The sequence below is a fragment of the Macrobrachium nipponense genome, chromosome 11 (genome assembly GCF_015104395.2).
Source record: "Macrobrachium nipponense isolate FS-2020 chromosome 11, ASM1510439v2, whole genome shotgun sequence".
Taxonomy (NCBI): domain Eukaryota; kingdom Metazoa; phylum Arthropoda; class Malacostraca; order Decapoda; family Palaemonidae; genus Macrobrachium; species Macrobrachium nipponense.
This window is the reverse complement of record NC_061087.1, coordinates 36,388,674-36,401,621: the sequence shown is the minus strand read 5'-3', so window position 1 is coordinate 36,401,621 and position 12,948 is coordinate 36,388,674. Positions and strand designations below refer to the sequence as shown.

Genomic DNA, 12,948 nt, shown 5'->3' with positions numbered 1-12,948 from the left:
CAACCTCAATAAAATGTAAAATGCATATAGCATTGACAATATATATATATATATATATATATATATATATATATATATATATATATATATATATATATATATATATGTTGTTCAGGGTTTTGGGAGGAAATGTAATTCCTCTTTAAAACCAAGTTCATTCATTCTATATGCTCAAATTGGCCCTGTGAACTGGAAGCCTCCATTATCTCTAAACCCCCTCTTTACTCCCATGGGCTGCCTAGATTTACTCTCCGCAGGTGGCCTGAATGAGGGAGCGGCCTAACCAGGCCGAGATTTTAAAAGGATGGGGCCACAGCAGCTTTTCCTCAGACCTTTTTCAAACCCTGCATGCAGACTCCACTTCACCCCTTTCGCTCCCCTGCTCCCTCTAGGGGATCCCACTAGTATTTTCATACTGTCCATAGCGCACAGGATCGATCAGCAGATGAGAAGACAACCAGACCCAGGATATCCAGGTACTGTGAGATATAATTTCTAAAGCAGCCAGTGAATCATTTTTGGCTTCTTGTCTCTATTTCAATTCATTCTCCCAAGGCGACTCCCCCCTCACTCCCTGCCTTTCTGTGTTCAGCTTCTCTCTCCCCAATTTTGGTTCACTGCTGTTATTATGTCCCTTGTGATACCAGTAAACAACCCCCTAGTTAGTTCAAGCAACATAACAGTCCTTTCTGTATAAGCTCCCAGTCATTTCATGCCCCCTTGAGTGAGTTGTAATATGACATGCTAGGAGCAAGTAGTGTGTAATGTTTCCTATGTGTTCTTCGCCTTATTACTGATACAAGAATACAATCTCTTTGCAGACAAATACTGTTCCTGATTGTGGGAGAAAAATGGGAACCCTTTGGAATAAGCATTGAAATAACCCGCTTTGCACAAATTCTGATTTCCGTGTCTGATTCATTTCCCAGTCATGTGTTTCTGGTGGACACACAATCAACCACCACATTAATTTCTGGACGTACCAGTAACTTAAATGTAAGTATGATTCATTTAAACAGAAGTCCAAAGTTTATGTAAATTCTTCCTGTTTCAGTAATGTCGGCCTTCTGCCATAGATTTTGGTATTAACTCTCGTCCCTCCAGACAAGGCCATTTCTAAGAGTGTTAGAATACATTTTTCAAGGAGCGAACGAGCAGTTCATTACAATATATATATATATATATATATATATATATATATATATATATATATATATATATATATATATATATATATATATATATATATATATATCTTGTCGCTATTTTCGTCCAAAGTTTTATGGCCGGCTTCTGACAGTTATATATATATATATACATAAAAAATACACAACACACACATACACAGACACACACACACACACACACACACATATATAATATGTACGTATTACGTATTACGTATAAAACACCCACTGACCGTAGAACATTTGAAGAAATTTCCATCAATGGCGACAAGATACTGAACTAAAGAGGAAATGGCAGAGGAAATTTCATGTAATTTTTGTCTTCGAAATATCGGGGCTTTGTTTGACAAAGGAAAGTTTTCCTCAAAAGAATCTTGAAGGAGAAGTTCAACCGCCCGCAGGATTCTATTTTCTTTTCTCAGAGAACTGATTTTTCTTTAGACGTGGAAGTGAAAGTAACATTCGAGAAGTTTGGAAGCGTTGCCATTTTCTCGACTTCAGAATGGAAAGTAACTGATATGTGCTGTCTAATACACCGAACATTAACATACACTCTAAGATATCTTAATTTGATGTTGATATTTTCACAGACATTAACATCAAATAACTTAAGGACATACTATAAAGATTAATATTTTATTGAACTAAATTTATTATAAAATCTACTTAAAAGACAATTGACTTTCTTACTAGAATTCCATAGAGAAGAATTCTTATGTATGAGAACAAGAGAAGACAAGCTAAATTCACAAACAAACAGATAATTAAACAAAGAGGCAGCATTGAAAGTCCGAGGCATCTAAAAAGACAATATCCGAATGTGGAGGCTGATGCAAAATGAGCAGCATGTAATTAGTTGTTTGGTTTCGGGCAGGACCGGTGTTAGCGGAAGTTCCCTTTTGATAAAAGGCTTATGTAAAATGGCCAGACCTGATACTTCGAGGAGACTGCCTAATTTGCTTTTTTATTGTTGAAAAAACAAAGCCATTAATATGAAAAATGGTGTATAAAAGTAAAAAATCGCGAACAGTTGCTAATATCCAAATGGAGGAACAATCTACCTATGATAATAAAACCCAAAAGGATCTTGTTTGTCTTCCCCGGGAGACAGTAGGGAAACATGACACAGCCACCCACCCAGCGCAAGCCGGTTTGTCTGCCCTAGGTGGGGGTGTGGTGGGTAGGGATCGGGAGGGTATGGGAGACTTCCACCCTCCTCCTGCAAACCTGTTTGTCCTCCTCGGGTGGGGGCGGTCTTGGTAGGGGATCGGGAGGGTACGGGAGAGCCCCGGGTTCCACTGCCTGTAGTACGCGCCAACAAGCTCGTATCACAATAATGGTAGAGCAAAATATCTGAGGCATATGACATTTGTACCATCAATGATGCCTTTGACCATTAATCACACTCGTATTCCATCTCTCAACCATGTTCCTATTAATAGGAGGGTGACGTCTCTCTCTGTCTCTCTCTCTCTCTCACTCTCTTTTATAAATACTAATTCGGTTACTGTTTCGGTGAGCCCCAGGAAAAGGTGTCCTCCTCCAATCATGCAACCTCTTCGACACCGTCCAGATCACCTACGTATTCCCAGGTTTCCGAATTGTACGGTTCGTGACTTCTACTTTCTTTCTCTCTCAATCTTCGCAGTTCTCTTCTATAATAGCCTCCCTTCCTCTATTAGGCAGGTAATTTGCTTTCTTGGTACTTAAGCCTGACCCTTCTTTCCTTTGCAGATTAAGCAATATTCGAACTCCGCATGTGATACCGATATTTTAACAGATTATTCTTTTTCTATGTTGTCTGAAAAAGAAAGCTTCGATTTGAAAGTATCATGAATTTTTTTTATAGATATTATAATTATTGTAAGTATTACAGCATATAAGTAAAGCATGGATAACGGGGTTACTTGCGAATCAGTAACCACGTTCCAGTCTACATTTGTTTTTAATTAATACAAAATCAAACATTCGCTTGAAACATATCTAAATTTTGTTTTCAGTATTAGTGTATACATGTTATAAGACAAGCTTCAACCTATCTCTGATATCGAAAAAATGATCAATGGAGCTGATAAATCTAACTTTTATGTTTTTTTCTACCAGTTTAGTTTTCTATAAAGAAGACTATTGTGCCGGCCTTGTCCGTCTGTCCAGAATCTATTCTGTCCGCCCTCAGATCTTAAAAAATACAGCGGCTAGAGGGCTGCAAATTGGTGTGTTGATCATCCACCTTCCACTCATCAAGCATACCAAATTGCAACCCTCTAGCCTTGGTAGTTTTTTTTCTTTTATTTCCTTTAAGGTTCAAGTTAGCCATGAATCGTGCATCTGGCACCCCTTTCCGGAGGCATGGGACGCACCCTGACTCTACCGGATCTGGGAAGCAACTGAAACGTCCGGTCGTAGCTGATGGTTTTATACATCATTACACGTTGTACGAAACACTCGATTTCGCAGAAGAAACATCGGCGAACTTTTTTACTTGTTTTATAGTTAAACATTTTTCCAGTTGAAAAAGCCGTTAAGAGAATAATTGCTTTCCACAGTTATTAAAAATTAAAAAAAATCTATACTAACTTCAGGTCAAATAAACTTTGAGCTTTTTGATAAATATCATACTTACCATTTGGCTTAAACGTATGCCAATGTAATTTTGCATTATTATTCTAACTGTTTATCTAAGAAAATTATTTAAAATAATAAATATGATGTTACTAAATCTTATTATCACCCATTATCTCAGTCTGCCTCAGCAGGAGTTCCAACATCAAACCGCTGGCAAATAATTTACTGTTTTTAGTTTTTTTTCTTTTCTTTTTTATAAAAGAAAACTGTTGTGCTGGATCTGTCTGTCCGTCCGTCCGCCTTCAGATCTTAAAAAGTACTGAGGCTAGAGGGTTGCAAATTGTATGTTGATCCTTCATTCTCCAATCATCAAACATACCAAATTGCAGGCTCCTCTAGCGTTAGTGAGTTTTTTGTTTTCTTCAAGGTTAAAGCTAGCCATAATCGTGCTTTTGGCAACGATATAGGATACGCCACCAACAAGCTGCGGTTAAAGTTTCATGAGCCGCGGTTCATACAGTATTACACCGAGACCACCGAAAGAGAGATCTATGTATTTTCGGTGGCCTTGATCGTACGATGTAGCGCTGTACAGAAAACTGAACTACATCGAAGAAAACTTCGGGTATTTTTACTTGTATAATATATATATATATATATATATATATATATTATATATATAATATATATCGAGCTACAATGTCCTTTAATATCTAATTCGCTCTACCTCGGAATTAATATATTTTTCATATATGCTTAACCGAAGGGGAATTTTTTTCTCGATAATAGACTTGCTGGACCAGGGCGCGAACCTATGATCCTTACAAACTCCGGAACGTCAGGGAAGCTTTTTATCCACTACCCACCACCCGCGAGAGGTTAAAAGTTCATGTCGCCTCTCACCCTCATATACCTTTCGCGCGCAGGTAATTAGTATATAAAGCTTCACTGACGTTCCTGGATTTGTAAGGATCATAGGTTCGCGCCCTGGTCCAGGCAAGTCTATTATCGAGAAAAAATTCCCCTTCGGTTAAGCATATATGAAAATATATTAATTCCGAGTAGAGCGATAGATATAAAGGACATGTAGCTCGATATGTACATGAATCACGGAAATGTGATATGACTTATATATATATATATTATATATATATATATATATATATATATATATATATATATATATATATATACATATATACATATACATAGGTATATATATATATATATATATATATATATATATATATAGATATATACACATATATATATATATATATATATATATATGATATATATATATATACCTATATATATATATATATATATATATATATATATATATATATATATATATATATATATATATATATATATATATATATATATATATATATATATATATATATATATATATATGCACCACGCATGAGCTCCCTAGGAAATTGCCTTTCGCTCTAACAAGTAAAAACGATATTGCGACTAATCCTAACGTGACTGGTCATTAACATTCCTTTTCTCGTCGTAAAGTTTAGTTAATGGGTAACTAGACTTCGATATTCGGAGGATTCCCTTCAGTTTGTTCGCTTCAGTTTGTTGCTTAGGACACGCAACGTTTATTATCGTGCGCAAGTACAACTATTAACTAAAAGTCTTTCTCCGTCTACATTTATTACATTATAGAACCGCAGGGCCCTGTCTCTCGTCTCTCCTTACCTATCTTTTGTGTCTTTTTATGCCGATTATAGCCATGTTCTGAAGCTGATCATTTCATTTACAACATATTTTCCTTTATTTAAGTTTTATTCGCTATTTGGTTTTCATTTGCCAAGAAAGTCTCTCATTACCACTTGATTTGACATAATTTGGCTTTTGATCTTCATTAAACTCTATCAAAGAGTCTCGTTTACAATTTTCATCGCTTCTTTACACTCGCTAAACGAAATCTCTTACTATAACACTGGGAATATAGTGCGTTGATCATCAAAGGTCAAAGGATTCCGATTTAATCTTGCATGTCATTAATTTTCTTATATTCTATCACTGTTCTATTTGCAGCCAAAGATCAGACAGGCAGGCATCCCTCACAGCAGTGAATACTTCAATTCTTATTTTGACGGTTCTGTGATATGAATTAATAGATAGACAGATCGTTCATTAAATAACCGGGATTATGAATACCTGAAGGGTACAATGATTTTTTAAACTGATTTATAACGCGATGCGGATGCTGAAAAGCTCTTGTGACAGACAATCATTATTCACATAGTGGCTTTAAAGTAGACATAACACTTTAATTCTTCTGCTATTCTACATGCCTCCACTCGTGTTTCTTTTGTTCTGTATGAACACATCTTTAGATAACTTATATTTAGCATAAGACTACCGAGATCTGAATGTATTTTCAAAGACTATAAAAACACTAATAAAAGGATAATTGAAATTTTGAAGAAAGAAAAATAATTTCCGGTTTTACAACCAAAATATTATACACAGATATAATTAATTTCAAGGTTTGCCCATCAATAAGAGTAGTTTTTGCTCAAAATATATAAAATAAATATTCCCAAGTCAAATATTTTTCCCAATTCTTTTTCTAGGTGAAATTTAATGCGCATCATGAAATTCTGATAAGGTTCCGAGTCCGTATTTTCGTTAGTTACTCTTTATTATGTATGTATGTATATATATATATATATATATATATATATATATATATATATATATATATATATATATATAACTGAATTTAAATTCAAATAAAGATAGAATATATGTTCTTTAATCTGCAGTGTGGAATCCAAAATGAAATAAAAAGCCAAGAATAAATGATCGTGATCTATCATGGTGGCATACAATGGATATTAGCTGCTGTACCTTATTTGATCGTTTGTCAGAGAATGTACGGGAAGGTCGACTTTCTCTTTTTCCTATTCGGATTAAAATTTCTCAGATTGAATAACGGAATCTGAAAGTTAAAGTAAAACAAAACTTCGGTTCAGAGTTTTTATGATGTAATGTGTATCAATTTAGTATCAACATTTGTTTGACATAAAAGTGAAACCATCTCAATATTTTTTTTAACTGTAACTAGCTTGTGTAATAATGCATTCTCTCATTAAGGTCTCGTATAATTTCTACAGTTTTGTATACTTTTATTTTTCCTTCCTCTTATCTTTTCATTTTAAGGCTTCTTTCTGCCTTCTCCCCTCGAGGAGTTAATGAGGCTTTCTGTCTTACCGCTGAAGCCTTTCAGAGTCATTTTCGTCGTGAGGTATCAGTGACTCTGCGTCGTATAAATACCAGCTTCAAAAAAGAAAAAAAAGAGAGAAAAGAAAAAAGTCCTTCCCTTCCTCCTTCACTTCCGTAAGTATGCCTTGTTGACGTGCCGCGCACGCTGTCGAGAGCAATTCCAACAATATATTTGTTCTCACTTCAGGACAGCGTGGCCATTTCCTTCTATAGGAACATCATCGCAAAATTTTGAGACAAGTAATGAAGCCATTTCCAAGATGTTTGCGTTGTGGTTACCAAGTTTCATAAGGAACTGTTCACCATATATTTTTAAAGTGGGAATTATGACTTGTTAACAACTTCCTTCGGAGAATTGAAAGGAAGATGTCCCTCATCTGAAAAAAATTTGTAGAAACGAACGTATATTTGGACTGTATATTTCAGAATAGCCCAATACATTGTATATATATATATATATATATATATATATATATATATATATATATATATATATATATATATGTGTGTGTGTGTGTGTGTGTGTGTGTGTGTGTGTGTGTGGATGTATGTATGTGCCAGCATAACTTTGAAACGCATCGAGTAATTTTAACAAAACTCATTATACTTAAGAATTACTATCTACAAATCAGCACTGTGGGGGTAAAACATCACTAGCACCAAAGGGCACCAAAGCGGGTGGGGGTGGGAAGGGCTTCGCTGAAATGGGGCTGGTTCTGCTTATGAAAGAGGGCTGGTTCTGTCCGTAAACTTAGTCCCTAAATAGACTTTACGAATTTATCATGCCTAATTTCGCTATCTGGAAATGAATACTGTGGGGGTAAGACATCAATGGCACCAAAGATGGTGGGGGTTGGGTATGGGGAGAGAGAGAGAGAGAGAGAGAGAGAGAGAGAGAGAGAGAGAGAGACGGTGGGGGGGGAGAAAAGAGATTTTAGGGAAAAGAAAGAAGGAAAGAGTCAGGGAGGATTGGAGAGAGAGAGAGAGAGAGAGAGAGAGAGAGAGAGAGAGTAGAGGAGGTGTTAGGGAGGAGAAAGAGGGAAAAAGTGAATGAGGGTTGGACAGAGAGAGAGAGAGAGAGTCAGAGGGAGAGGAAGTGAGAGAGTAGAGGGGATCTTAGGGAAGAAAAAGAGGGAAAAAGTCAGTAAGAGCGAGAGAGAGAGAAAGTTTACCGGTTGACATTCAGTATTATCCTGGGCAGCGCCGGGTTAGTCAGTTAGCATGCATATATATCATCATCATCATCATCAGCCATTGAATATCCACTGCAGGACAAAGGCCTCAGACATGTCCTTCCACTCCCTTCTGTTAATGGTCTTTCTATGCCATTCTGTACCCTCAAATTTTCTTAGCTCGTCAATCCATCGTCTTCTCTTCCTTCCCCTGCTTCGTTTGCACTCTCTAAGTCCTAATCTGTTATTCTTTTTGTCCATTTATTATCTGACATTCTCATTATATGTCCTGCCCACGTCCATTTCTTTTTCTTATTTGTTGTTAGAATATCCTCTTTAGTTTGCTCCCGTATCCATGTGGCTCTTTTTCGGTCTCTTACTGTTATTCCTATCACTATTCTTTCCATAGCTCTTTGAGTTGTAACTAGCTTATGTTCGCAGGTTTTAGTAAAGCTCCAAGTTTCTGATGCATAAGTTATTACTGGTAGAATCATCTGATTAGATACGTTTCTTTTTAGAGAAAGTTGCATTTTACTTTTCATAATCTCATTTTGTTTACCAAAAGCTCTCCGTCCCATGCTTATCCTTCTTTTAATTTGGTCTCACGTCCTCGGGAAACACAGTCTATCCTAAATACGTATATTCATTAACAATCTCTAGAGGTTCGTCTATAACCCCTATTTGTTGTCTCTCTGCATTTTCATTGAATATTATCTTACTTTTACTCATATTCATTTTCAGTCCTACATTTCTGCTTTCTCTATTAAAATCTTCTATCAACTTTTGCAATTCCTCCCCTGAATGATAGAATTTTGTCATCTGCAAATCTTAAGCCGTTAAGGTAATCTCCATTAATTTTAATTCCTACATTTTCCAAATGTAAATTATTAAAAATTTCTTCTGGGCACGCTGTGAATAATTTAAGAGAGATGGGGTCTCCTTGTCTACCTCCTTTTTCAATCGGAAGTTTCACACTATCTTTATGCAGTTTTAGGATTGCTGCACTTCCCGTATGTATATCTTCAAGTGTTCTAACATAAGATTCATTTATTCCTCGCTTTTGAAGGGTTTTCATTACTGCTGAAGTTCTGACAGAATCAAAAGCTTTCTCATAGTCTATAAATGCCATTCATAGTGGTTTGTCATACTCTGTTGATTTTTCCTTCAGATGGTTAATTACATGGATATGGTCAGTTGTTGAACAACCGCTTCTAAAACCTGCCTGCTCTCTTGGTTGATCAAAGTCTAGCTGTATTATTCTGCCTAATATGATCTTTGTAACTATTTTATATATTACTGAAAGTAAACTTATTGGGCGGTAATTTTTCAGGTATTTTGTGTATCCCTTTTTGTGAATTAATATAATAATAAAGTTTTTCCAAGCTGTACGTATTGGACCATTCTTGTAAACATTTTGTGTAAAGTTCAGGGAGTTTTACTATTATGAAATCTCCTCCATCTATTATTAAATCAATTGTTAGGCCATCTTCTCCTGCTGCTTTGTTTCCTTTCGTGCCTTTTAATGCTTTCTTTACTTCTCCTACTGTTACTTTTGGTACCGGCTCAGGTGTTTGACAAAGTTATTTCCTATATCACTATTGTACAGCACAGCATAGAAATCCTCATCAATTTTGATCACTCCATCTCTTTTGTTGATAAAATTTCCATTTTCATCCTTTAAAGCAAATATCTATTGGCGCCCTGTTCCAAGTCTTCTTTTCATCAACTTGATGCTTCTTCCCCTCTTTAGTGTGTCCTCAGTTTCTGTCTGATTGCGTTAACGAATGTTTTGGGTTTTTAGTTTGTTTATTGTTTTGGATAGTACTGCTAGTTCTATTTCATCTCTCTTGGGTTTTACCCTCATTTCCAATCATTTTTTTTTTTTTTAAAAGTTTTTGGGGTTTTTCTATAGTTTACTGAATATATAGATATATCATATTATATCTTATAGATATATATATATATATATAATATATATATATATATATATATATATATATATATATATATATATATATGTATATATATAAAGGTTTTTTGCCACGAAGGAAAAAAATGAAAAAAAACGAAGTTGGCCGAGTACTTTCATTCCCTATTCGGACCGCTTTACTGAGGCAGTAAAGGTCCGAATATTATCTGAAAGTACTCGGCCAACTCGTTTTTTCATTTTTTTCCTTCGTGGCAAAAAAGCCTTTTTTATTTATACATAGCATCACGTATATGTACTTCGTGATCAAGTCATATATATATATATATATATATACATATATATATATATATATATATATATATACTATATATATATATATATATATATAGTATATATATATATATGTGTGTGTGTGTGTATGTGTATGTGTGTCTACGTACACCCACATGCACACGCACATATATTAAAAAACATTCACTATTCTTACATAATTGGTAAATTAAATGGATTAATAAATATAACAGTAATGGCTCAAGACACACGAATCATTTGACGAATGTAGAATATCAATAATTGAATCACGAATATAACAGCCGAGACTTCTCATAAATCAGTTATTATCAAAACGCTTTGTTCTCAAGGGCTTATTATATGCATTAACCTGAAAGTGTAAAGAGACGTTAAAAGTTAAAAGGACAACATTCCTATATCTATTATCACTATTAATATACTGCATAAACAGAAGACGTGACCACTGTGGCGGCATCAACGAAATTCCTGACGACAAGGACACGAAACTCCTGAAGTTGTTCATTCTAAAATACTTCTCTCGTGACCCCGGAGTGACTCGAACACCCAGCCTTCTGATCTGGAGTCAGACGCGCTACCATTGCGCCACGAGGCCCTTCGGTACGAGAGGACCCTGCAGTAGTAGAACTTGATTCTACAGATGACACTAGCTCGCTAACGTGACGCGTTATCTGTAGTAGTTCATATCATTCTATCTATTTTATTTGTTTCCTTACTTTCAATTAACTTGAATGCTCTTATAAGACGTAACTGTTAATGTAGGTATTTCTACAGAAAGAATACTCTATATATATATAATTAAAAATGGGGTTTCTTTCGTGAGTGCATAATTATCGTTGCGTTTATCGTATCCGCGAAAAACCAAAATCCTGTGGCGATGAAATAAAAATAAACGGAAGCGTCTTCTTCATGAAACAAACAAACGCAGCAGCGGCCGCATCTTCGGACGGACCCACGTCTTCCTCCTAATCTCCAGCCAGGGTCTTGCATCCCGGGGCAGGTTCCCCAACCACCAAGGCATCCCACCCCCTCCCCCCACCACCAATAAGTTACCAGCGACCGAATGAAATCCCATTCGTTCCTACTCACTGGATTGACATCGTTGCTCTGGTATCTACTTTCAACACATTCTCGTCTTCCTTAAATTCCCTCTTGACGTCGCTTAGGAAATCCCATTTTCCTCGTTGCATTTGGAGAAATACACTAACCTGTTGCTGGCGTCCTTCTACTTCATCAACATCTTGACACCTACGCCTATCTCCCGTCCCTACCCATCTATTATCCCCCCTCCCCCTCTCAAAGCCATCCCCACCTGGTTGGTTCTCATCCCTGTCACCCTAGGGTCCATTGCCCGGGACTCCCCCCATCCCAATCTGAGAGAACGTGAACCCTCCATTCAACAACTCTATAGTGACGAGTTACCAGTTACACAATAAATATTATCCCTGATGATAACAACGTTCGGAATGATTTAAACAACTTGACTGGTGATAAATATCTTCAGGTAGATTGTTAGGTGTACCGTCATTACGAAAACAAACATCTTGATAACAGCCTTAGTAAAAGCATAAACACCTCAGTTGCGGTGTTAGAATCAGCTGTAGCACAAGATAGCCTAAGGAAGGCTTAGACTAGGCAGTGAGATGGAAATGAGAAAGAAGGAAGCGTCTCGTAGGCCTAATTTACTTGAAATCAAACCCATATGAGATGAAGAGTCTGAAGATACGCTATTATTACAAAACTTCCCTTGGGACTCCACAGCCGGTCCAATTTATTTGAGCACGCACACCGACTATTATTTTTTCTTTTTTATGGAAACATCTAAAGATAACTCAGACAATTAGCGATACGTATTTCTTCGTTCGTACTTACGTGAGTAATGCATAAGCTCGAGTGTTTCACGATTCCGTACTGTAATTGACAATATGTGTACTAACACACACACTCACGCACACGCACACACACACATACATATATATATATATATATATATATATATATATATATATATATATATATATGTATATATATATATATATATATATATATATATATATATATATATATATATATATATATATATACATATATATATATATATATATATATATATATATATATATATATATATATATATATGTATATATATATATATATATATATATATATATATATATATATATATATATATATATATATGCATATGCATGCACACTACACGTCTGTCCGTGGCTCGACCGTTTGTCATAGCAGACAGGTTAAAGAGATCATGAGCATTTCAAAGGCGAAGGGTAGATAAAGACATTTAATGAAGCTCATGGCTGAAGTGAGAGAGAAATACTATATCTGGATCACAATCAAGGAAGCCTTACGAAAAAGGGGGGAAAGGTATCTTAACCTCTTCAGTTTCTCATGGCAATTCGGTGTATTGATTTGAAGAAGTTTTGGATGCAGGGGATTTCGTAATTGCAGCCATATTTCATTTAATGCATAGCAATATACTAATATATAAGCATTTATTTATCGAAACTTT

General features: G+C 35.6%; 1 non-coding gene across 1 annotated transcript; it reads right to left on the bottom strand.

Moving 5' to 3' along the window:
- Positions 1–10,938: 10,938 nt before the first annotated feature.
- Trnaw-cca (transfer RNA tryptophan (anticodon CCA)) lies at positions 10,939–11,010 on the bottom strand. Its single transcript has one exon. It is a non-coding gene; the product is annotated as a tRNA-Trp (tRNA).
- Positions 11,011–12,948: the final 1,938 nt, after the last annotated feature.